Source organism: Polypterus senegalus, chromosome 1 (assembly GCF_016835505.1).
Source record: "Polypterus senegalus isolate Bchr_013 chromosome 1, ASM1683550v1, whole genome shotgun sequence".
NCBI lineage: Eukaryota > Metazoa > Chordata > Cladistia > Polypteriformes > Polypteridae > Polypterus > Polypterus senegalus.
This window is the reverse complement of record NC_053154.1, coordinates 201,510,077-201,515,966: the sequence shown is the minus strand read 5'-3', so window position 1 is coordinate 201,515,966 and position 5,890 is coordinate 201,510,077.

Genomic DNA, 5,890 nt, shown 5'->3' with positions numbered 1-5,890 from the left:
GGGAGACTAGTTAGGATAAAGGGAAAGATGACTGCAGCAATGTACAGAGACATCCTAAATGAAAACCTGCTCCAGAACGCTCTTGACCTCAGACTGGGGTGACGGTTCATCTTTCAGCAGGACAACAACCCTAAGCACACAGCGAAGATATCAAAGGAGTGGCTTCAGGACAACTCTGTGAATGTCCTTGAGTGGCCCAGCCAGAGCCCAGACTTGAATCTGATTGAACATCTCTGGAGAGATCTTAAAATGGCTGTGCACCTACGCTTCAAAACAACCTGATGGAGCTTGAGAGATGCTGCAAAGAGGAATGGGCGAAACTGGCCAAGGATAGGTGTGCCAAGCTTGTGGCATCATATTCAAGAAGACTTGAGGCTGTAATTGCTGCCAAAGGTGCATCGACAAAGTATTGAGCAAAGGCTGTGAATACTTATGTACATGTGATTTCTCAGTTTTTTTATTTTTAATAAATTTGCAAAAACCTCAAGTAAACTTTTTTCACATTGTCATTATGGGGTGTTGTGTGTAGAATTCTGAGAAAAAAAATGAATTTAATCCATTTTGGAATAAGGCTGTAACATAATAAAATGTTGAAAAAGTGATGCGCTGTGAATAATTTCCAGATGCACTGTATTGTATGGAGAGGACTAATTGTTACAAAAATATTTAATAAATAGTAATGTGATAGCTATTTGATTAAATAATTAACTACCTTGTGGAAAAAAAATGCACCAACTTTTAAATCAGTTATCCTTAGTCCCCAAACACACTTAAATGTTATTTCATGCATACATTTTCAAATTAGATTTTTTTCTTTTATTGATTGCAGACTTCTTTTAAGATATGCTGTTAAACCATCTATGCATTTTAACCTATTTCTTTGAGTAAAATTTTATGAGGATCATTTAATTTTCTCCTTTTTCAAAACTCTTCAAGGCTTTTGCATGTGAGCCGAAGTCCATACTCCATTTACAGTAACTGTTGCCTACTAGCAATAAATTCATTTCATTGCAGTTTAAGGTAAGATGCCATTATATTGTGTTGAGCCTATCATTATTGTTTGATCCTCCAACATTTTTCATGGTGGACTTACTGGACTTAATCTTAGATGGTATCAAACTCCGTCCAAACATTTTTATTAAACCCACTTAACCCAGTTCAGACTTGTCAGAACCCATTCTAGCAGTGTCAGGCACAAAAGAGGAACCAACCTTGGAAGAGGTGCTAATCCATCACAAGACATCCTCACAGATCCTAACACTGAAATAATTTACATTTTCCAGTTAATGTAATATCCTCGTCTTTTTGGATATAAGAGGAAAAATTGGTTAACTTGAAGAAATAAATGCTGACATGAAAAAAATGTACAAATTCCAGACGTTGTCAGCTGTCAATAGCTGGAGGCGCCATGCCCTCCCAGTGTCAGACATTTTTTATTATTGTGGCTGACAAATGTTTCAAAAGAAAATGTCATGTCAATTTGTAACCCAACTAATCCAGATCAGGGTCATGGGGGAGGTGGCTGGAGCTTCTCCCAGCTAGCATAGGGTGCAAGGCAGGAACAAACCCTGGACAGAACTCCAGCCCATTGTAGGGTAAACACACACACACATCAACCCACATATGCGCACACACACACACACACTAGAGCAGCGATGGCGAACCTATGGCACGCGTGCCAGCTGTGGCACGCGAAGGCCTTGCAGCTGGCACACGGGAAGGTCCGCAATTAAGATATGCAGCGCGGCGGGAGGCAAGTGTGCCAGTGTCTGTCTGTCGGCAATGTGTTCCTCGCGGCTGCCTGACCCGCCGCGGGGCTGTGAGAAGCAAAGTCTCACTCCCCGCCTCCGCCTCTGAACCCGCCCAGGTACTCGCCTACAGCACCGAGCGTTCTTCTGTCACGCCCTCCCACCCTGGCGGGAGACTTGAGGAGAACAGGAGACGCAATCTGCATTCTACATCATTTATTATTAGGTAAACTTCTACTTTGCCCTACCTGTGCTGCCTAAGTTTAATTGGACCAATAATACTAATGTTAATTATAAACTTACCTGGGCTCCTTTTTAAAAACCTATTAAATTATCTGGCTATTTGTCTAGGTGTCCAGGTTAGGGATGCACAAGTCCGGTTTTCACCCGGACAGTATATTTTTTGACCAAAACGGATGTCTACAATTAGTAAAATTCCCCAATCACATATTTTTTTATGGGGACGGATTTGTATACAGCACTTCATTAGATTTTTTTTATTATACAAATTTTATCTTTTTGTAGACTTGAAGTCTTGAACAAAGAAAATGAGTACAGCAAAAAAAGCAAAACAGATAGTGGAAGACCATTCCAAGAGGCCTGGACAGAGACATATGGAGTGATTGAACGCAGTGGGAAAGCATTGTGTATTATGTGTAATGAAAGTGTTGTGTCTCGCACATCAAGTGTCAAGCGTCACTTTGAGACCAACCATAACAGTGTTGCTGAACTTGGTTTAGCTCAAAGAAAAGAGTTCCTTGTAGGAAAATTAAAGAAATATCACTCCCAGTCTCTTAGTTTTAGCAACTATCTTTCAAAAACTAATCATCTTACAGTTGCCAGCTTTCAAATTTCACTGTGCATGGCAAAACATGGTAAGCCCCTCTCTGATGGAGATTTTATCAAAAAGGCAATTTTGGCTGGGAGTAATTCACTCTTCCATGATTTCCAAAACAAGGATAAAATTGTGCAGCGCATCTCTGAGATGCCGCTAAGCAGAAATACTGCAAAAGATAGGGTTCTGCGAATGGCTGCTGATGTTAGTCAACAGCTTACTTGCGACTTACAAAAAGCACCCTTCTACTCCATGTGCTTGGATGAAAGTACAGATATTACTAACCATGCAAGACTAGCGCTCATTTTGCGTTATGCTACTGGTGACATCATGAGAGGAGAGCTGGTAAAACTGCTGTCTTTGCCTGGAAGAACACAAGGGATAGATATCCACAATGCTGTGATGGAGGCTTTTTCATCACTAGACATAAGTCCAGAAAAAGTGGTTTCAGTTACTAGCGATGGAGCACCTAGCATGGTGGGGACAACATCAGGATTCATTCATTTCTTTGCTAAGGAAGCAAAACATCCAGATTAAATTTCACTGCATAATACATCAAGAGGCTCTCTGCCAAAGAAAGCAGCAAAAACTTGACGATGTCCTCAAAGATGTAACAAAAATGGTGAACTTCATCATGGCGCATGCTCTTAATTTTCGACAATTTCAAGCCCTTCTTGATGAGGTTCAGGCACAATATAACACTTTACTGATGTACAATAATGTCCGGTGGCTGAGCAGAGGACGAGTGTTAGAGAGATTTGTGGCCTGCTTGGAAGAAGTTAGGCTATTTATGAACGAAAAGGGGGAAGACTATCCTCAACTCACCAACATGGCCTGGCTTACCAACCTCATGTTCTTTACAGATTTTACTAACCACTTTAATGTACTAAACAAAAAATTACAAGGCATGGGAAAAACAGCAGAAAGCATGTTTAGTGACATCAAAGCTTTTGAGAGAAAATTGCATGTTTTTGAAAAGACCTTGAGAGTGGACAGCTAAAATATTTTCCCAACCTAAAAATACATTTGGATAATTCTACAACATTTGTGGACAGTCATAAAAAACACCAGGAAATCCAGAAAGCATATTCCACCATTGTAGCCGAAGCAAAGGAGAATTTTAGTAAAAGATTTTCTCAGTTCCGTAAGATGGAGACAACCCTTTCATTTATAACTTCCCCAGAAAAGTCCACATTTGAAGATCTTGATCTTTCCTGCTTACAGTGGTTGGATATTCAAAATTTGGAAATGGAGCTACTGGAATTTCAAGAAAGCTCTATCTGGAAAAGTAAATTCAATGACCTGCGTGAGGCTCTTGAACGTATTGAGTGTGAAAGGGTGACAAATGAAATCACTGCTAACAGTTCTGAAAATGAAATCCTAAAAGCGTGGAATTCTCTGCCAGACAATTTTAAGTCCATGAAAGCACTTGGGATTGCTCTTCTTACTTTGTTTGGGTCATCCTATGCTTGTGAGCAGCTGTTTTCGGTTTGAATCATATAAAATCTGATGCTAGAAACAGATTAACGGATGACATGAGTGCTGCATGTGTTGCTCTGAAATTAACGCACTATGAGCCAAGGATTGACAAGTTATCAGCATGCATGCAACAACAAAAATCACATTAATTTTTTTCAGAGCATGCCCAATGCATATGTTTACATGAGGCAGTGTTTTCAGTTTGCAGTTAAGACACTTTCTAAGTTATTTAAACATTATTTAAAGATGTTATTTAAAAAAGGGACTTTACATGGCCCTGTTGTATTCCAATCTGGAATTTCCAATAAAAACGGTTGGTTTAATTGAAAGCTCTTTTGTTTTCTTTACATCATATTATTAGAAATGTAATGATTTAACTATTTTCAAATTTGATTGTAAATTTTACAAAAAAACATGTATAGACTCTTTGGGAATACACACCGAGTCTTGACACAGTTAACAGTTTTAAGAAGTTTATCTTTTTTTTTACTCAGGATACATTTGACATGTTATGTCAATAATACATTTAAAATATATTGTGTAACTGAATCAAATTCTTCCTAAATTCATTAAATTGAATGAAATCATTAAAACATTATAAATTGCCAATAAATTGAAATGAAAACCAAAGGATTGTGAATCAAATTGATTTTCTGACAATACAAAAATTCCAACCTTTAAAAATGATGTTACATAGTTCAGGCAACTTTATAAAGAGTTTTTAGATACTAAAATCTTGTTATTAAGGTTTAATTGACGTACTGGCACTTTGAGGAAATTCTTTGGTTTTGTGCGGCAGTTTGGGCACTCGGGCTCAAAAAGGTTAGCCATCACTGCACTAGAGCCAATTTAGCATCGTCAACTCACTGAACATGCATGTTTTTGGACAGTGGGAGGAAACCAGAGCACCCGGAGCAAACCCACACAGATATGGAGAGATCATGCAAATTCCATGAATGGAGAACCTGGGACATGAACCAGGGTTTCTGTATTTTGAGGCAGCAGCATTACGACTTTGCCATCCAGAAGAAAATGAATCAATTATAATGATATTTCTTAATATCTCATAGACTAGACTATTTTTAAGCAGTGCACCAAAGATAAAGAGTGCAGTGAATTGCTGAAAACTGGCTATGTATTATGCCCATGTTTTTTCTTTCATTCCAAATGAAATCAAATGAGACCAAATGTGAAAATGCACAATAGTATGGTAGAATTTTTCAACATATTATTTCACAAACTCTGCGAAGAGTTGCTGTTCAAAGATTCCAGAGATACAGTATCTTGATGGGTATTTGGTGCTGATGATGGTTAGAAAGCTATAGTAGTACACAGCTTTCAGAGCTCACTTTCACATTCAGCTGTGACTGAATTATAGATCCCTCTTATTTTCCACCAGAGGAAGCAGAAGCATTTAATCTCTTTCATCTGTGCTTAGAATAAGAAATCGCATATTTGATGATCGGGCTTTATCAAGTGAACAGTATTCTGAGTTTCATTACTAACTGAATGAGAAAACTGATTGAAATTCAGATTTCTGCACTCAGTCTTCTTCCATTCATCTTCACAGAACATAAAATGTACTGCCACAGCAGCCACAGACAGATCTGCCTTTGTCTCTTTGCTTCTTTCATTAACACCCTTGCCTAGACAGCAAAGGTGTGAATTACAGCAAATACAATTGCTCTTGAAGGTGTTGCTTTTATTTAATATACCTCATTAGTTGGTGTATTGCTGATCACTGGTAGCAGGCTTCTGATGTTGCAGAAGATACAGCTTCATCTATATTAATGGTAGTTAAAACACTGAGAGGAAAGCATGCATTTGA